We start from the raw sequence: 22,599 nt of genomic DNA on the forward strand, positions 1-22,599 counted from the left end.
TTGATTCAAATGAATGAATCGAAGAGTTTTTGTATAAAAGTGTATAATATGATGCATGGACAAAATTATTTTATTGTGAAACCTATTTTACTTGCATTTTATCTAGATCTAGAATTTTTTTTATATGTTTTTACTTTTTTATGTTTATCTGTATGCATGTTTATAACTTAACTACAATGTATAGAGTTTCAAATTGATTACTTCCTTCCTTTCTTTGGAAGATTCTCTCATCCCTTTTTTTTGTATCAGATGGAGTAGTAGAAAGCCAAAAACTTTCTTTCCCGAGAAAATACAATTATGACTTATCCCACCTAAACATTATGTAGCAAAACGAATCAATAAAACCTATCTATAATTATAAATTCTTAACGTAAAGCGCTTTCGACTTTCGTCATCATCATCACCTGAAAGTAAGTGATCTAATTGAATAGAAAGTTTTTAGTGAATTTTTGTTTTTTTATTTTGAGGTTATGAATTTAGAAAATTATTGACGATTACTTACTTGTCAGGCAACAAGAAGTATCGAAAAACGAGGACATAGTACATTCGTGAAATTTGATTTGTATGATAACCAACAAAATATATGTTAGAGATTGAGGCCATGTGGTTTGGTCAAAATGTAACGTGAATGAAGGGCAACTTGTGACAGGATGTGTTAAGTCAAGTGACATGTTGAAAATAGTGGTACCAACTTGAGGAGCGATCCACTATGGATTTTTTTTAAATTGTTGTGGAGAAGCCAATGTAAAATTATATATTTTAATAATAAATTTTAATTTTTCTCAAATTTCAATTAATAATCCTTTTATGAAGGGAAAGGAAATATCTGCACGAGTTTACTTGAGTATTCAGGCAGTGATCATCATCAGAAAGTTCTTTGGAACTCTCCAGCTCTTCTGCTTTGTTGATTCAGTAACTCGATTTTCCATCTAACATGTGATTGTTCATGTCAATTTTCAGGTCAAATTTACTTTTCCTGGACTATCATATTGTCTCAACTCAGTACTCGCTTGGCTTATTAACGAGAGGATTTTATTCGCTGTTTCACCCATTCATTCAAATAATGAAACAACTCATTTAAAAACTTATTAAATATCTATTATAATGAAATGGGGAGAATACTTCAGGAATAAACTTACACTAAAATGTTAATCAATAAATCACCAAAAACTTACATTAAACTGCCACCCAGCAGGATCTAAGAAAAGGGGGTGTGGTGCATTGCTGGAATTTTTTCTGAAGATCAATAGATACTGAATGAATTTCTCAACACTGACTCTTTCTTATCTTGAACTCCCTCAATATGTATGAAGATTTATACACTGACATTGCAACTTTGATCCGGTGACTGTACTAAGGTAAAATGTTCAGTATGTGCAAAGTTTGCGTATTTGGAGATTGTTTTATATTTCTATGTCCTGTGATCGTATCAATTTCGATATCTATGAACTTGGAGTATTAAAAGATGGAATTCTGAATACAAAATGTTTTTGTTTTAGAATATCAAAGTTGAAGTTGGAACATCTTTCAATTCATGTATTTACTTGAATGAATTTGAATTATTTCATAATTATTTTTCATATTTGACAATATGAAAAGAAAGTGAGAGTATTCATTTTCCTGGGTCTGTAACTTTTAAAATGTAATGAAAGATGAACCAGTCTAGATCGTGTATCGTATATTCTTTCAATTTCGAGACATTATGATAGAGAGTGGAGAAATCGACGAATAATATGAAATACAAAACGTTTTCGACAGTGATACATTCTTTTCACCGTTAAACCGAAACTTATATATTGGAAACAATACATGAAACAATCACGGGATAGGAGCTAGAAGAAAAACGAAAATGTGAGTGTTATCGAGACGGAAGTGATTTGTAGGAAACGTATATCATGATTGAGCAAAATGTACTACGAATCGATAGAGGAAAACGAAATGAGAAGAGACCGATAATAATTTTTGAGATTGATGGCGGAGCCATCTTGATTAATAATACATTGCGCTGAATGCATTCAAAAATATATAGTTTGTCCATCCACCCATTTGGATAATTATTATGTAGCTAGCTTCAAAGCAGTTTGTCATAATGTAGAACTGTCATACTTGAATGTAACATTTGTTGAATACTCCCTTGATTTTTTCATTATCAAAACTTGTAAAAAGTTTTCCTAAGAATGGCCCGCTAGAGCACCTGATATGAACGCATTTACATTTTGTTGAGGGTTTACGTGAAATCTAAGAATGGTCCGCTAGAGCACCTGATATGAACGCATTTACATTTTTTGAGGGTTTACGTGAAATCTAATGTTTACATGTTACATAATCGCAGTCTTTTCCAGAACTCATAGAGGTGAAGAAAACTGAAAATGGCAACCTGGTTCGCGACACGTGCGTTAAGAAGAGTATTGAAGTTCTGTTGACTCGGACAAATATTGGATCACCACCAAACGAAAATAAAATAGTCGCCCACGGGAAACCCCCGATCCACATAAAAAGAAATCAATAGAAGAGAAATGTGGTTACCAAGCAGGCCATTCGAAGCTGCCTTTTCTTTCAATCCAGTGCCCAGAAAATGTTGATATGAATCAACATTATAATAGAAAATGCGAAATCTCAACAGGACGGTGCTTTATGCAATATGCTTCGACTTTGTGATAGCATTACAAAATTTCGATAATGAAGTAGATATTTCGTGTTTCAAAGGCAGCATTATACAAGTAAAAAAGTAAATACGAGGTCCGGCTATTAATTAATGAGACTGGTTACGAAAAAGGGTTTTATTATAAAAATAATTCTACATCCGAATGCTCTTGTTCAATATACTCCCCTTCCTTCGTCATACACCTTTCCATAACTTTTTTCCGTTGATCGAAGCAGTGCTAGAAGTCTTCTTTGGTGAGGGCTTTTAAGAGCTCTGAGGTTTTTTGCATTACCGCTTCCATAGAGTCAAATTGAGTTCCTTTCAAAGAAGATTTTATTTTCGAAAACAAAAAAAGTCCCACGGTGCCAAATCTGACGAGTACGGCGCGTTTTCTAGCACTGGAGTGCGTTTATCGGCCACATACCGCTTCACAGATAGCGCATTATAGGCAGGTGCGTTGTCCTGTGCAAAATCCACGAGTTGTTGCCTTCCACAGCTCAGGCCGGTTCTTTCGAACTCGGTCTCGCAGTGTTGCCAAAACTGACAAACAGTAAGTCTGGTTGACGGCTTGACCCTTTGGAACCCATTCAGTCATCACAATACCGTTAATATCGAAAAAAACTATCAACATTGCCTTGAATTTTGATTTGGACATCTCTTGGCCCTTACTGAAGCGCGTACACCACTCAAAAACACGCGCACGAGATAGAGAATTGTCCCCATAGGCCGCTGGCAACAATGTATACCACTCAGTCAAAGTTTTTTCAATTTAACCGGAAATTTGAGATTGATACGTTGCTCCTGTTTTTCATCACACATGGTTTTCGGCACGAGAAAAAACAAGTTCGTTTCACACCGCTGCGGCACAAATACTATAATAGTGAAAAAAACGTGTTTTGGTACGTGAATAGAGAAGACTTTCAGATACTCAACACCTCAGACAAGACCCAACACAATACTCGTTTTTCCCCACCCCTCTAGGGGCGCAGTCTCGTTATTTAACAGCCGGACCTCGTATATTAGCTCTCCTGCCCTTCCGCAAATTTCCCTATTCAAAGAGAATATTCTATTAACTATAAATAACATCCAGTCCTTTTCAAAGTAATTAACCGTCAATGCCCAGTCGCCTCAGAGCTTTACTAAATTCATTCAATTTCCATCTGAGCATTATTCGTACTCTGCGTTTAGTTTTCCTAAAGGTGCAACGACCAAGACAGAAAGGGATGAAAAAGAGCTAGAGATTTCAAAACCGCATGTTTCCAACTCGTTTGTTTATGCAGAAAACTCAACAGATCCTTCGAGTTGGCAATGTAATATCATGTTATTCAATTAGTCTGTTCGAGCATACGTAAAGTTAGTGACATTTATTTGTTTATTGGAGTGGATAAGCTAGGACTAGACAGTAGACACTGACCAGTTGTAAATGAAATGCTAAACGGACAAGGAACAGAAACCTCGAACAACGAGGAATTTCAGAATGTGTTTCTTGACTGTTTTCAGACTACATGTGTTTGGGTATGTCAAAGACAGTGTTGTATGTGTTCACCATTGCAGTTAAATATACACACGTCAACGGTGTCTAGGAATATTTGCTGATATTATGAAATGTTTCAAACGCTGACATTTTGTCATGAATGAAATATGAAAGAATGTCAAAGAGTGTACAATTCAATTCATTTATTACCTTTCTGCCATGAAAAATACAGAATAAGATGTGTTCAGGCAGAATATAATGACAATAATAATAATAATAATACGTCAACTAAAGGTGGGAATAGCAATAATTGAACAATAATAACACAGAAACTCGAGTTAACAGTGATACTGTGATAACAAAATAAGGGAAATGCAACCGTTGCGCGCGTTTTTCAACTTTTAACCATCCTGGTTCTTGCAAGGCTGAGGATATATGGTCATATTTACGGATACCAAATGAGAAACGTATACAGCTATTCTGAATACGCTGTAGTCAAAGAGCCTCCCATTGTCCTAAACAGGTCCTAAAGCAGGTATAATCAGTGACACATAGTCTTAGTTTTAAGTTTGTGTTGAGCAAATCACAATTAGGAAACATCTGCATGGGAACGTTTCAAGAAGTTTGGTTCAGGTAGCTAGCATGTTCAGTGAAGCGAAGTTCTAGATCAAACCACAATCCTAAGCTTTTCATCTCGGTCACGAAGGGAAGTATTTCTTTTTCGATGCGGACTCAAAAAGTGGACCTAATGAGCTCTTTGTTCTCCTCAGGTCCAAACATCATTATTGCAGATTTATCAGAATTGAGGTTGAGCTGATGGGCTGTTGAAAAGTTATAGAAAAGTTAAAGATCGTTATTAATATATGACTGAGCAGCGAGGAGACTTTATATATAGCGTTTGTTGTTAAACAAAAATGCTTGGACATGGATTTTAAAACAAAAAAAATCAGTTGAAGGCTTCCAAAACCTCATTTTTAAGATATTAAATTTGGTGCGAACATTTTCATAATTAAAAAATTATTTTTCTGTTTTATTCAATCTGAAAAGGTGACTGTCGTAGACTGAAAGGAGTCCAAGTTAAATTACCACTTCGTTAAGAGTCTATTGCAGCGTTCTGAAAGCATACCTGAAAATTGCATAGCTCATTCTTCTCGTTAATGCGATTTCCATATGAAAGACAAGAAACATTGAATTTATCGAGTATGCCTACAAAGTAACGCACAAAGGAAAATCGAATCGATTCGTTGGAGCCTAGGCAGTGCTATTGTTGCGTTTGTTTCTTACTGAATAAAAGAAACTTGTTTTTGCAGCGAGATCTTTGTTCGAGTTTGCAGAGACATGGGCCACGGCTTCCCGTGACCGGAACTAATGGCGAGATATTCATAAAAGACTGAAGATAAAGAACTAGCCATTCCACGTAGGAGGTACATTAATGAAGCTGGCGTTTTTCTCCTGGAATGAATGGCAGTTATTTACCGGAATGAGTATTTTGGGAATGGGTATTTTACTTCGAGGACGTTGTAACACGAACGAAATTAAGGATGTATCAGTCTGTTAAACAATGAACTGTTCATGTAACTAGAGAACGGGAGATAGAGGAAGATGGAAATTCTGATGACTGTTCGTAATTGATAAGTTTCTTTCGATATTATAGGACTGTATACTTTTTCAAGTACAGCAAAGAACTTTCAATGAGCACTTCTTATCTCTGGTGCATAAATCAGGCCGATGGCATGGATTATGTTGGCTTTGAGAACCGCTGTGGTTTGTGGCTCATTCATATACACCTGCGATTCAAGAAAACCTCAAAAGAAGAGGTCTAACAGGGTCAAATCGTACGATCTCGGTGGTCAGTTACATCACCTCCACGTGAGATGACAATGTCCTCAACATCACGTGCAACCGTGATGAAGATAAATTCATTCAGGTAATTACATATTTTGATAATGGTATAAGAATCAATGGAAAATAAACAATTTTAAAGGCTGATCTACCTAAGCAGAGCTTGAGTTGTAGTATCAACCTATAAATAACTTAAACGTCGATTATTTATATACACATATACATGCATATACACATATATACATATGCATACATACACACATATAAACACATACATATAAGTGAGGTACCATTGTTGCATAATGAAGCAAACACTCATACTGCCAATGTAAATACAACTGATACAAATAGAAAGAAAAAAAAGGAAAACTGGTGGAAAGAGAGAGTAATACTCGAAGAGAAGGTGACGTTGGATCGTTCTACTAATTCAAGATATTACCTACAGTAGGATGTAGTTTACATTCATAGCCTAGAAAGAACTTCGATTATGAATCCAGTTCATAAACAGATTTCAATATGTCATAGTTTTGATTCACATATTCTTTCAGTTCTGACTTGAATTTGTATTCATTGGAGATTGCTCTAATGTCTGAAGGAACTAGATTTATTAGTTTTGGGCCAGAGTATGATATAAATCTCTGAGTGCAAGTTAATCTACAGCGAGAGACATGAGACATTCGTTTTTTGATGAAGTTTGGCACGGGTTTCACAATTATAATTTATATTGGGGGTGGGGTTATTATGCATCCATAATATGCAGTGATAAGTGTATAATTTTTTCACCTCAAATAAGTCTGATTCTTTGTATAGTGCTACAGTGGAGTATCTTTTTTTAAGATTGAGAATGATTTTCAGGATAGTATTTTGCATTACCTCTAGATTATTTAACAGGGTTTTGCTGACGCCACCCCATATTATGATGCAATATCTCAGAACTGATTCTGCGAGTGAGTTATATATCATTGTTAGTAGTTTTTCATTATTGAGATTTCTGAGTTGGTTGAATTTATAAGATAATTTACTGAGTCTTTCAACTGTCTACATGTTCGTCCCATCGTAAATGTTGGTCTACATATACACCAAGATATTTCATGTTGCTTACCTCATCAACTGTAGGACATTGGGGTTTGACAAGTAGGTTTGTGTATAGTGAGCTTATTTTTGGAAGGTTGATCTTTTTTTGTGGGGGTAAATGTTACGTACTTAGTTTTAGCGATGTTTTGGGTCAAAAGACTTGTGTTTAAGTAAGAGAAAACAGATGTGAGTCCCCTTTCAGCTCTTTCAAAGACGTCGTCCCACGTATCGTCTATACATGACAGAGCTGTATCGTCTGCATAAGATATACTGCTGCCTTGGATGTTTTCAAGTTTGTTAATGTCATTGATGTATATTAAGAACAAAATTGGGCCGAGTACTGTCCCTTGTGGGACGCCCATGGTTATAGGTAGTGGATCACTATAAGTATTGTTGATTTTAACAATCTGATTTCTACCAGATAAGTAATTTTCGAAAAGCTCAAGGATGATTCCTCTTACTCCAATGAATTCTAAACGTCTCAGTAAGATATGGTGATTGACAGTGTCAAAGGCTTTCGCCAAATCTAAAAAGACTGTTAGGCACTTTTTGACAATATTGAAATTATTCCATATACTATGAACCAATTGAAAGACAGCATTTTCTGTTGACATGTGTTCTCTGTCTAGGTAATGAACAAGTTCATTTTTCAAGCATTTTTCGAAAACTTTAGCGAAATTGTTTGTGATAGTTATTGGCCTATAATTTGTGGCAAATTTCTTCTTGCCAGATTTAAATATTGGTATGGTAAAAGAGTGTTTAAAAGCAATAGGTACATATCTTTGTATGAAACATAGGTTTATAAAATGACACAATGGAGTCAGAAAAAAGCGATTATATTTTTTAATAAATTGAACTGGCCTACGGAGCTGTTGTTTTTCACCCTGTTGATAGCCTGGAACATCGAAGAAAGGTTGGAGATTTGTCTCTCTTCTACAGATACTTCTACGGCAAGTGTTCAAGTGACTTGCCACCAAGACCGGTACATATCAGAAATACGCAACAGACTGTGGCTGCTCATCGTTATGAAGTTCAACTCAGTACATCCCAAACGTCACTGTTTGAGAACTCTTTCATCTGGAGAACTGCGTTTATGTGGAATAAACTTCGTAAGAACGTTTTTCCAAATGGATTTAGTCTCCAGCGATTCTAATCCAATGTGAATCGCTACTTTCATCCAGGCACCGCTTTGAGAGCGTCTTAAGCATTTTCCTGTAGTGCTTCTGTTTTGTCTTTAAAAAAATCTAGTGTTTACATACATACTGTCTATGACCTATGGCGCAAGGTTCACTATATGTCATAGACCCAAGTATGATATATCTATAATAAAATCAAAAACCAAAACGATCATATAATATTTATGGAAAGAAAAGCAAACGATATATGTATTTTCTTCATCTGCAACTTTCCATGATTATAAAGAAAACGCGATTACTTGTTATCAACAAAACAAATAGACTTTTCGTATTCCAGTTATTACTTGACAAGCAACGCCGTCGGCATCCAGAAATGCCAGGGGCTACAAAAGACAAATGTTTCCCTCTCCAATGTTTGTATACAATCCTCGAACAGGAGAAAATCTCCTGCCACACGCAAGAAAACTCACCTCTTTTCGAATTTCTCCCACATTTTCGCACCGATTCGGTAACATCAGTCTCGAAAACTATTTATAAAACCGTCCACTCACTCGAAAACCGGCATTCAAACGTTCGAAAGCGATAAATACCGACACATGGCCATGCTCTTCCGCGTATTCGAGAGTTTTCACGAAAAACGACGTCGACGTCGCAGGCAGCGTCTCTGGAAGTTAATTTTGATGGCCGAGAGTCCGAGGGTGAAGCAGCGCATGCGCACTCCGGGTCTATCGATTTTGCATCCGAGTCGGAAGTTACACACACACACACACAAGGTGTTTTATGCGTTTTGTGCATTTGCTCTCAGGTTATTGTTCGTGGGAAATCGAGCATTTTCGATTCGTATTTATGGGGGCCGTTATTTATGATGATCTTGATGTTGGGTAATTAATAAAATTGTAGGTTGATGCATAGGATTGCGAGGATTAATGGACACGCTTCGGCATTCTGGTACGGGGATAATGGATAATATTTATTGACGGGGGAAACGGCAGCAGGCGCTTTTTACCTCATATTTCAGAGTTACAATTATTCATGAGCGTCAGTTCAGCCTGTCATATTCCATTTGATTTTCATGGTCAGCAAACTTCTCACTCAACCTTCTCTTCGAAGAATCTAACTCCTCGAATTTTCATGGCACACATTCATTCCAGCAGATTTTATTCCTTTATTAGTTTATGTATGAAGGTCTTTTTTATTGTTCGTAATATTTATTCTACTAGATAAATGTATCTGCAGCACATAATCTGAAGTTGAACGCAAGTCCAATGCATTGTTTTTCGGACCGAAGCTCAAACGTAATCTAGCCAGTACCTCAATCGACATCATTTTGGGTGGAGAAAAGATTCCCATAAAAAATGAAACAAAAAATCTCGGACTCTGGTTAGACAATGAATTGAGGTTCACAAAACATGTCAATCAACTTTGCCGATGTTCATATAATACACTCAAACAACTTTATCCAAGTAGACAATTCATGAGTTCCGCTCTGAAAATTCGTGTATGTGAATCCCTCATTCTTACTGTCGACAGTAGTCGACTTCAAAAAATACAGGACTCTTGTATTGAGACTTTCCTTCGGAATACGCAAATATGAGCACATGAGTCATAAATATCGGGAAATGAGAAAACTGAAATTGTTAGATATGACAAAATTACATCTATTAAATATGACTCATAAAGTACTGAAATATAGAACACCAACATATCTATATGACAAACTTATTAAAATCGGGAATCTGAGTGATTATAACACTCGTAACTCGGGGTTACTGGCAATGTACAAACATAAAACCTCCATTTTTGAGCGATCTTTCACGTACAACGCCTGTAATTTCTATAATCAACTTTCGCATGATTACAGTACATATACCCTGATGAACTTCAAAAAAAAATTGAAATCCCTATTATCAGCACAATATGATTAACAAATGTCGAACTCTGCATCTACAGAACGGATAATAACCAGTCAATCACTTTATGAATTTAAGATACTCATTAATTTGATAGATCTCTGACAGCAAAATTATTCTACAATGTAATAGAATTATATTCATCGTAGATATTATAGCTAAGATAATTAAAAAAATTGTAAATCAATATTGTATTTCCATGGGTGAAAAACACCCACGGGTGACACTTCGCCACTTTATCTTTGTCGAATACCTATTATTGTTATCTCTTTAAATATGTGTTCAAAGATGAATACAGACGATTTATTATTATTATTATTATATAATTTTGATTCACCATAAATTTCTTTTCTCTTATGATCGAGAGCTATATTCATTACTTCATTGCAAAGCCTGCAAGTCAGTGTCATACTGAGTCTCGGGTCTAAAACAGAGATGGTGCTAGTCTCATTGCATTCATCGCTTTTTCAGTTGGTACTAACCTTTAAAAGAAAGCTATTGAAATTTCATGACATTCTACTCATAATTTTCTGAGTTATTGAGCTAAGAGTGACGCTACTTTTGTTATTTTCAAAACAATGGATCAAAAACAATCTAGTGGCTTGCGAAGCAAAGGCTTGAAAACCGTTATAAGGACTCCATCATCAGAAAGGCGAAAGATTTTGGCGGGTTGACTGTTCTTGTTCATCTTTCACTGCCTGAACCACATGCTGGTTTTGGCGAGTGCATTGGCTTGGGATGTGGGGGTTGAGCAAACCGGCCATCGGATGCCTGCTTCCACGTAGCCCCGCTGGATACGGAAATCACTTGTGGTTCTGAATGGTATCCCAACGATGGCTTAATCCTAAGGTGTGTGTATCTCTGCCGAGAGAATGAATGACACTGAGCCTATCAGCTGCCTCTACGGAACCTTCGAGATACAGGGCGCCCTCTCGTCGTAGCATCGCCTTGTCACGGTAATGCGGGGCACTGCCGTGATTGACCTTCTGTCCCTAGCTACTCGTGGAACTTTTATGGACAGAGTAAACTTAAAAATTCTTTCTGACGCTGAGTCTACAGATGAGATGGATGTCGAGCTTACGACTCCAACTAACCTCCCTGTAAATTTAGATCAGGAGCAAGTCTACTGAGGAGATGGATGTCGAGCTTTGGATCAGGAGCGAGAGCTTCTCAACTACCCAACTCCTGATCCAATAACTGAACCTAAAAAAAAAGGTTTGGTGGTGCAGCCAGGCAACGACTGAGTCGTCTCCTCAAGAGCGGGGTACCTTATGAAACCGCCTTGCACCAAATTCTTGAGTGGCGTACGCAGAATCTGTCTCAGGTGGAGGAAGAAACCCCCCATGAGCAGGTTAGCAAATGTTTGCGCTCTGGTTTTACCAAAACCAGAGGCGATAAAGCCGTGCACGGTAGAATCTAAGGCATCGTCAGGTGTAGCTGTCGTGCAAAAACCCTCATGTGGTAATTTTGTCGCGGGTATCAAGATGGGAATCTCGCCATACAAACTAATCGGCTTCGTTAAGAAGCTGGGTTCATTTGGCCGAGTGTGAATAGGTGTGAGCCACAATAAACCCTTGTGGGTTGCGGTGGTGGGTCGAATAGACCCACACACTTTGGACCTAACCCTAACCTAAGGTATTGCCGTTTAAAGTAGACTCCTAAAAACGGACAAAACTTTTGAAGCAACACATACTAATCTCTCTACAACATATTCTCTGTTCAGTATTATTATCGTTATAGTTTTATGTCATCGAATGTAGCTAAACTTCAGTTTCTATGCAAGTTAACAGTTACAGTAAGGAATTCAACCGTCTACGATTAAATGAACACTAGTGGCTTCTTTTCTTTGTACCCCGACATAAATCATAACTTTTTGACATCAAAGTGGAAGTTGAGCGAGTAATGATCTTGTTAGGATGCCTCACGGCATCAGGAAATCGGTTGTATTTATCTTGTCAGACCAATGTAAGTAAACGCTTCAGGGAATCGGCATTCATTTCTTCCCAGCTGCGTGCAAAGCAATTAGAAACAATAAATTATTATTGTTTCTCAGTTGGAGTATTAAAACATCAACGAATGATTTAGGTTTGTATTATTGTTTTGTTGATGAATTGGAATAATGGAAATCAACAGTTCAACTGTTCTGTATATCTGACATCAGATTTATTTCTTAAATGTATACTTTTCAACAGTGATAACTCCTACAACAAATATCAATGTTGAATTTATTTTATGCTATTATATCATCACCGAATCAGATATTATTCACAGGATTCCTACACATTATAACGATTTTTTCCACGATATCTTATGTTTCAATTCTGAACAGAAACTGGTAGGTATTGTTAAAAAAAATAAGATTGAACTGGTTAATCTCCCTCGTGAAGATGATCACTTGGTGATCGAAACATGCGTCAAAATAACGGGTTGGTGTTGGGGAAAGACTCCGGTAATATTCGGAACCATGGTGTACAAGGAGACCACGTCGAAGCTCACCAGTATTTATCCAGGATATAACTGCATATCTCTACTCTTTCCGATACTGATATGAATGATGGCTGAAAAAGAAAATTAGAACATTACTACATTCTATCGATATAGTTTATAGATCATCACGTTCTTTCATGCGTCATTCTATCACCTGAACCGTTTTCCTTTGTTTCCATAAAACCTCGCTTTTCATGGCAAGAAAATTAAATTAATCATTCAACATCTTTCACTTCGACATTCTCGGGCCGTTCTCAAGGCAATTTGTTTCTCCAGAAATGAGAATCATGGACGATTGTAGAGTGTCTCAATCTTATCTTGATTCATCTGACTTCGGAAAACTTTTATGACACTTTTAGTTCGAAAATTCCGACAAGAGAGGGAGTGCTTGAAAGGCAATTTCAGGGGTCTGTAACACTAATGATAAATGTTACTTTGGAGGAGGACTGTATTCATGTGTTTTCACATTCCAGCATAATGATAATATTAAATTTATATCTTTATGTCGACCACAAACAATGATGAAGGAATTGCCATAATACAAAATACATAAATTGCTTTTATACACAAATAAAAACAATCTCAAATATTGATGAAAACTTGAAAGTAGGGTATATATAAAATGAAATTGATGAAAAGTAAGAATACTTCGGATTCACAATACATTATGCGCCTAGAGGAGTTACCTACATAATGTGTGAAAGCTATGTTGCAGGTTTTTATGGATATCTGTGAATCTGAGAGTACTAACTCAATCACCTGAAAGAAATAAACTCAAAGACACAAGAATGATTACAATAGAAAGAAAGAGGCAATGGATAATAATGAAATCTGGCTACCTTTCCTAAATGATACAGAAACAAGGTCAAGTAACCCGATTGAGAAAAACCAAGCCACGCCCATCAATAATTATATAAAACTAGAGTCAAATATCAACATCGTTTGTTTAAAGGTGGTTTCACAATGGAGAAGGAAATCCACAACGAATTGCCATTCTTAGACGTATTGCTGAAGAGAACCGACATTAAATGGGAAACATCTGTATATCGAAAATCCACTCACACAGAACAATATCTGAACCAGGAATCTAACCACCATCAATCGACTAAGAGAGGAATCATCAAGACTCTACTGGACCGTGCTTTTGTGCTCTGTAATACAAAAGAAGGTCTCGAAAAGGAGCTAGGCATCATCAAAAATGACCTTCAACGGAATGATTACTCCAAAGTGATGGCAGAACAGGCCTCAGCTAGAAGACAGCAAGAACTCCACTAGGAAGAGAAGCTGCCACAACCAATACTTGTACTTCCCTACATCAGAGGAAAGGATAAAACGGATTGGGTCCAAGTATAACATCAGGACCTGCTTCAGATCTGGGAACACTATCCATAGCAGCCTCATGAAAACTAGGCCACCAAACGCGGACTGCGATTCCAAGAATTGCATTTACCGGATACCCTACGAGTGCAGAAAATCCTATATTGGTGAAACTAAGAGGCCATTGAATGTTCGCATTGCCGAGCACAAGAAACACACACAGCGGGAAGAAACCAGCAAATCAGGAATAGTAGAGCATGTCTGAACTCATCAACATAACATCAAGTGGGCTCAAGCTGAAATCATCCACAAGGAGGAACACTGATTTGGGAGAGAATTCAAAGAAGTCGCATATATGTTGTCCAACAACGCATTTAGCCAAGCTAGCATAGAGATACGTAACATGTGGAAACCTCTTACAAGCGGAACACGACCAACTTCCGCCAAACGGTCAGCTTCCGCTGAAACCGATGAAGCGTAGAGAGGAAAGGGGGAATAGGTGAAAGCACTCGAGTGACCTATAAATACTCAGATCTCCGAGGAATAAGTCCAGTTATCACTGGAAGATGATTGTGGATACTAAAAAAAAGAAACGTCGTGAAGTAACTTGGTTTAGAATCTTTTAATTCGTAATTTTCATTTTTTGTTGATAATATTTTTAATTTTCAGCTTTTAATGATATTTAATTTTTTTAGTTGTAGCTTGAATGTTATTTCTTTGTAATTTGAGTTTTTTGTTTAATAAAATTGTTATTTTCGGTTAATCTTTTTCAGGGATTTCAAATCAATTTATATTATATTAGACAATGGAAGTCCAAACTGATGAAATACATCACAAAACATTGTCAACCACCTTCAAACAAAGTAATATGAGCTGTTAACTGCATTTCTATACCTACAAATGTCTGGAAAGTTGTTGTATTCACGTGCAGGTACAGGTTTTTATATGCAATTTTTGATCGTCTGAAAGTTCAGATTTTTTATTTAGAAGATGTACACTTATTGTGCAGAATTTACTAAAATCATTGCTTTGGCTCAGGAGTAACTGTTCTCTTGGATCCACAGAGATCTGTAGACTCCATATCCATTACATCGTTCATTTTTATAAAAGACATTTTGGTGAATGATTTTCCTGTCATATTTCCTCTTATGCATGTTTCACATGACATATCATATTGATAATCATTTTCATTTATGTCATTGATTGAGCTTTTGCGTGACATATCCCTCACAACAAGTTTGGATGACAGACATTTGACTTTTTTAGACTTGACGGACTTAAATGCTTTGGAACAAATGAATGAAGTTCTCAATAATAATAATCGAAAACTTGATCTCGTGCTAACAGCTAATGAAAATTGCGAGTCTCTAGAAGTATCTAGATCTGACTTTCCATTGATAGAAGAGGATGCAAACCACCCTGCATTATTAATTGATATTGAACTAGAAAATAATAAGAGTAATAGGGGGAATACCTTCTTTGGAACAGAAACTGTATATAATTTTCAAAAGTGTGATTTCTTACAGCTTTCGTATAAAATCAGAAATATTGACTGGACCGCATTGTTTGAAATAGAAAATGTTAATGACGCGGTAAATTTTTTCTATAGTAAAATATATGACGTTCTCAATGAATTAGTACCTACCTCGAGTGAAAAATGAACTAAGAAAGTTGAAATATCTATCCAACTATTATATGCAGCTATATGTCGAGGAGAGACGAACATTGAAAAAACTAATTGATACGTGCTATAAAGAATACATAAAAAATATAGAAAATGCCATTAATAACGATTCAAAACACTTCTGGTCATATACGAAAACCAACAAAAAAAACTAATAATTCTTTCCTCATACTCCAGCTAGAGGGTTCCCGAGTGAAAGCAAGTGAGTCTGCAGATTCTTTTGGCAAATATTTGCAATCTGTCTACACTAATGACCAGGCGACTTACAGCATCAACTTTGCAGGTGATGTTGAAACCCGTCTCACAATCGATGAAGTAACCGACAGCGATTACTTTGAAGCTTTAAAGAAACTTAAGCCAAAAAAATCTGCAGGAAGTGATAAAATACCACCTTATATCATTAAAGGATGTGGAGTATGGCTAAAGCAACCTCTTCTTCATATCTATAATTCATCAATAAAATCAAATACGTTTCCAGACTTATGGAAGGAAGCATTAGTGACATCTATCCATAAGTCTGGCACTCTACAGGCCAATAGGAGTGCTGTGTGCTATTGCGAATCTGTTTGAACAGATCATCTATATAAAAGTGTTAAGGGGTTTTGGCGATTTGACGGATGACAGATTTGTTCCAAAAAAGTTGACAACAAATCTACTAACATTCACTCATCATGTCCTCAACCATCTAGATAACAATGAACAGGTTGATGTTATTTATACAGATTTTCGAAAAGCATTCGATAAAGTTAATCGTGATGTGATACTGGAAAAGTTACATAGAAATGGCGCTGACACCCAAGCACTCAAATTGCTGGCATCGTATTTGAATAACCGACACTTCAGAGTCAAATATGAAGGTGATTGCACAGGGAAATTTCACGCAAACTCTGGAGTTCCTCAAGGATTAAACTTGGGTCCATTAATTTTTTTTATATTCAATAATAATGATCTACCTCAAAATATAAAATACTCTGAGTATCTCTTATTCGCAGATGACCTTAATTTTTATAGACAGATCTACAAGACACCTACAAGATTATGTCAAACTACAAGAGGACATCAATAGTGTTTATCGATGGAGTGTGAAAAATGATCTTCCGTTCAATATATCCAAATTTTCTGTCCTGTCTTGTATCCGAAAACTAAATAAGACACTATACAATTACTTAATGAATGGTATTGAATTATCCAGGGTAGAGACTGTCAAAGATTTAGGTATATACTATAACTCTACAATCTCGTACAAACCCCATTAGGATTTCATAGCATCTCAGGCACTAAGAATTATGTGATTTGTAATGAGATAAAGTGCACATTTCAATGATATCAAAGTGATTACTACACTTCATAATAGTTTGGTGAGACCTAAACTTGAATATGGGCCTGTAGTATGGCATCCTTTCTATATGGTTCATAAAATTAGATTAGAAAAAATTCAAAACAGATTTGAGATTTTTATATCACAAGAAATATAAAGTATACCCGGATTAAAATAGTAGCACTACGAAAAGACAGGCAAGTATAGTGTTGATGTGTTATAAAATATATAAAAAAAATTATAACTCTTCCAATCTCAAATCTTTACTAAAAGAGAGAATTCCCAAAAGAACAACAAGACTCATTCAATTCTTTGATGTACCATATTCAACAAATAACTGTTCACCTATCATTACAATGATCAAAATAACAAACAACTTCCTGTTAATGTCAGATATCAACTTTGTTCTCCCTCCCAAACAAGTTTATAGTGGTGTAAAAAAATACTTTTCAAGTTTGGAATAACTATGTTTCTTCCTTCCATTCGGCTTTATGCAGATACAATGTAACTGTATTCACGTATAAATATTAGAATTCTATTTATGATTTAGACTGTATTGCCATTTTTATAAAAATAATTATTTTCATGTAATGAGGTTTTTAGCTGTTTGAAAATAATTAAATAAATAACTGCGAGATCTCGATAAATGAAACTTTATAACAGATATAATACTGTATCATCACCACCCTGAAGAGGCATAAGTCTATAGCAGGGCCCCTCTCAAAGTACACTAACACAAATATCATGTACTTTAACAAAATCTTGAAGAAACATTTTTGACTTGACTTGACTTGGCATCATCACTTCGTTCCAAGCTGCCATATCTACATTGTACTGGTTGAGTCAAATTTCCGCTTGAAGGTCCCTCAACAATTATTTCATCTTCTGACTTTATGCAACACTTTCCTTGTGATGTACAACTTCAACATTTCCATCTAATAATCCAACTGCTGCTCTTTCTTTACCATCATCTGATGTCCAACTTATTGGTTCAGGTGGGTCTTGTATCAATAACAGCATCTCCACTTTATATTTCCATATTTGATAGCTGTTGTTATTCAGTCCTACGATGTTGAACTTGGAAGCATCAATTCGAATTGACAGAGAGTACCTTACCAAAGTTATACTTTACGATCATCAATCTGTAGTTCGGAATACTATTGGTCCCAAAATTTGTCTCTAACTCCATATAACTGTTCACATTTTTTATTCAACTTTTATTAATTTTTGTCGTCATCTCTAACAAGTTATACACATCTTAGCAAGTTTTAATGTGCCCTAAAACTCTCTTTGGAATGTTACTAACAAATATAGAGTTCCTTCCCAAGCACAACCTAGGGCTACTATCCAGAAAATAGCCTTCATAACTGGTTGGAGATCCTAACGTCACAAGCAACCATCTGAAGTAATTTACTGCTTCAGCTGTAATTCAAATCCCGAAAGTAATTGTTAGTTTTCCTTTATTAGTTCCCACGGAACAGAGCGAATTTCCAAATAGCGCCTGAGTCCCGGATTAAGCTCTGTTTTAATGTTTGTCTCTCCAGTAGTTTGAAACGAACTAATTGCTCTGCATCCCAACAGAAATTCCAGCATTCACCAATTCTTTAGCAACACGTTGAATGGAACACAGAGAGAAGTTGATTATTACGGATGTCCGAGTTTAATTGAATTATCCATGTGGCCTAATGTAGATCAAACCGTTTCTGGAAAATTTATCGGCTGAAATCGAGTTAAAAAGGCCAAATACATGAGCAAAAAGGTTTTCCTTCATCAAATAGCGAAGATTAAAACTTGAATGAGAATCGATAACTCATTGAATATGTATGTTTTAATAGCTTCTTTGCCTGCATTATGAGCTTTTACGACCCGTCGAGAACGTTTTTCATTTGGTGTTGAGTTCCGAGTGCAATTTCTGTTACGGAAGCCAGTTAATGTGATGTCGAAAAGTAATCATTATTACCAACAGTAGTAATTTGTGTAATTAATGACTTTAATGAAATGAAAACACTCTTGTCTGAATTCCACTAGTAATTTCTAAAATCGATATTATTACTGCTTCAAAAAAAATTAAAAAATAAACTCACCGCAGGCGTTGACAATATTCCTAGTCTTGTGATAAAGGACTGTATCGACGTTCTCTACATACCTCTAATAGGCATATTCAACTTGATTTTATCAACTTGTACCTTCCTGAGTAGTGGAAAACGGCTCGAATTTGTCCGATATTAAAAAAAGGCGACTCTAGCGATATAACAAACTACAGGGCGATTTCAAAGTTATGTAACTTTTCTAAACTCTTCGAGATATGTGTGCAAAATGTTATGTACTCCCATATTCAAAAAGTTATTTCTCCTACTCAGCATGGTTTCGTACAACAAAGATCATGTATGACAAATCTTGCATGTTTAAATCAATATCTCTGTACGTACCTGGACAAGCAAAAACAGGTCGATGTTGTTTATTTAGACTTTCAAAAAGCATTCGATCATAAGGACCATTACGTTCTTCTCAGCAAATTGACAAAATTGGGACTCTCTAACCAACTGCTCACTCTAATCGAATCATATCTAATTAACAGAAAACACTTCGTCGAATATGAATCTTTCAAATCGGCCCAATACGTAGTTACATCTGGGGTACCACAAGGTTCAATCTTGGACCTCTTTTATTTTTTATTTTCATTTATGACTTGGCAACCTCTTTGAATATTCCTAGCCTACTATTTGCAGACGACCTGAAGCTATATCATAAAATCGACGACATTACTGACTGCCAATGTGTACAACATGAATCAGATGTAATCAAACTTTGGTGTAATGATAATCGTCTACAACTGGACGTATCCAAATGGAAAATAATATCATTCACAACAAAAAAGCGAACTTTAATGTACGATTATTCAATCAATAAATCTACAATCAACCGCGTTCATGAGGTAAAAGATCTTGGTATAACATACGACAGTAAATTAATATTTACAACACATATAAGGAATATGACTGCTGATGCAAATAGGATGCTTGGATTCATTTACAGAAATGGCAAAAACTTCAAAAGTATTGCCACCTTAAAATAACTATATTTTGCGTATGCCAGATCTAAGTTAGAGTATGGCTCTTTGTTATGGAATCCGGTTTACGACTACCAAAAAACATCAATTGAGAGCGTACAAAGGAAGTTCCTAAAATACTTATGTCTAAACATATCATAACATATTGTTGACACGATTTGATATGGCATCTTTGGAAAATAGGAGAGTTATCCTTGGTATAAAATTCTTGCATAAATTGCTCAACAACAATATTGACAGTACGGTTCTTTTACCCGAGATCAATTTCTTAGTACCAAGAAGTGTAAGTCGACACAATCTGAAATTCTATTGCGAAATATCACGCACAAATATTATGCTACGATCACCATTGAATTTTATGTGCAGTAGCTTCAATAAAATCTGTGAACACTGCGATAATCATTCCTCTTTGTAATTCTACTTATACGAATATTTTATATATAGTTTGTTTTAGCATTTACTTTCATACATTTCTATATTCTATTATTTTTGATATTTATTCCATATATACACTGTAATAATAATATTTTCTGTAACTGGGTACTCCTGTTGGAAATAAATCGCTTTTTTTTTCTTTTTTTTTACGGCCGGTTTCGGGTTTCTCATTATCAATATTAAAACTAATACATTTAAAATCTACAAACATGGTTTTCAATCCAATATCTACCGGAAAAACACCTTCACAGTCCAATCTCACATAAATTATCCGTCTTTAAGTCAATTATTCACAGAGCTTTCGCAATTTCTTTACCTCAGAAGAACTTCCAGGATGAACTAAAACAAATTGCGATAAACAATCTGGTACCAGTTTTTTATAGAAAAGATAATATCAGATAAAACTCATAAAAGGTAAATAACACCCAAATATCAGGGAACACAATACATGTAAATATAGCATGATGATATTAACATGATAGTCAACTCCATAAAAACGAATGCTACCGGATGAGATAAGATATCTATCAAAATGATCAAAGTATGTATTCCTAACTTAACTGCAGTTCTAACATAGTTAGTCAACAAATGCCTTGAAACTAGTATCTTCCCGGAACTATGTAAACAATCTATTATTTTTCCTATAAACAAAGTTTTCAAACCTGAGGCCCATAAAAATAGTACCGGCAATATCAAAAATTGTAGAAAAGTCAGCCTATAGTCAGATATACTCTTATGTCTCTGATAATAACATCTTGCCTACACACCAATCTGGTTTTCGGAAAAATCACAGTACATCTAGTGCTCTGTTGAAAATGATCGACGATATTTTTTCAGCCACCGATAATGAACAGGTCATGTCTCGATTACAGTAAGGCTTTCGACACTATGAATCACAATGTGATATGCGCTAAACTTGTTTTTTTGGTTTCAGTATGAAGGCATGTGACTTTATTAGGTCATTTTCAAAAAATAGAAAGCAGCGTATTGAGATAAAGGGTAGTCAGTCTGATAAAATGAGTGTATGTCATGTAGCCCCGCAAGGTTCAATTCTCTTTATTATCTACACATCTGACTCCTCCAAGGTTCTCAAGTTATTCAACATTCACACATATGCAGACGACACTAACTTGTACTACTCCGATAAAGTAAATAATGATATAAAAAATTTTGTTCTGATTTCGCAACACTGTCTAAACCTCAATACTAGTAAATCATCTTTAATAATTTTTGGAAAAGCCAAAGATTGTGGAAGGGCCACGATTTGTGTATTGATGGACATTCTGTGGAATTGACTGACAAAATAAAACGTTCAGGACTTCATATAGACTACAACCTCAGATTTGGTCGTCAACTCAATACTCTCATTCAAAGGTCGTACGGTACTCTGAAATATTTATATGTATTCAAACAGACACTATCTCTGGTCTGAGGTCTCTCAAAATTTCAAAATTACCCTTTCAGACGTACTGATTCAATCAATGTTTAATTATTGCGATGTCGTCTACGGCCGTTGTATCGATTCCATAACTTCTGCAAGAATTTAGAAAGTACAGAACGCCTGCATTAGACTAATATTCGGCTTGAATTACAGAGATCATGTGACCCCTTCAATCAATCAACTGAATTGGTTAAAAATGCAGAATAGTAGAGAATCACATTTCGCCTGTTTCATTCACAAACTGATAAAAAAACAACAACTCACTTATTTGGTAAATAAACTCCTTCCCAGACATCAGATACACTCAAGAAACATTAGATTTAACAATAATTTTGACATTCTGAATCATAACAGCACTATGAACGATTCTTCACGTATCATGCTGTAACAATGCATAATTCATTCAGTGAATCTTTGAAAAATTCATCACTACCGCTATTCAATAGTAAACTTAAAACTGAATTGCTCAGTCAACTGAGATCCAAACATAAACATTTGTATTTCATTTTACTATCGTCCTGAAATTGCCATTTATTTTTTGTAATGTTTCTTTTTTTTCAAACGTGGTTAAGTGTAAGAGTAGCGCTTTGCTAAACTCCGCCACGTAAAATGAACACCATTTATTATTATTATTATTAATCACGCAAGTAAACTTTTAGAAGATATTCAAAATTACTTTACTAAATACAGAATAACAACAGCTTTCTTAAGTAATAATAATTAAGACAGAATCATGTTCAATGCAAAACCCAAACGAAATAGAATGA

General features: G+C 35.6%; 1 protein-coding gene across 3 annotated transcripts in view; it reads right to left on the bottom strand.

Moving 5' to 3' along the window:
* The window catches only part of tinc (transmembrane protein tincar), a 252,546-nt gene that overhangs the window by 203,132 nt on the left and 26,815 nt on the right, over positions 1–22,599 (bottom strand). For 2 of the 3 annotated variants that reach the window (XM_023162041.2, XM_023162040.2), the window contains exon 1: positions 8,641–8,922. The exons of the other annotated variant lie outside the window; for it this stretch is intronic. The gene's annotated coding sequence lies outside the window, so the exon portion shown is untranslated. Of the gene's footprint in view, positions 1–8,640; positions 8,923–22,599 lie in introns of those variants that run through there. 3 annotated transcript variants of the gene reach the window in all.

This window comes from Leptinotarsa decemlineata, unplaced genomic scaffold (genome assembly GCF_025532065.1).
Source record: "Leptinotarsa decemlineata unplaced genomic scaffold, Ldec_3_MD MMD2_tig00001064_RagTag_RagTag, whole genome shotgun sequence".
Taxonomy (NCBI): Eukaryota; Metazoa; Arthropoda; class Insecta; order Coleoptera; family Chrysomelidae; genus Leptinotarsa; species Leptinotarsa decemlineata.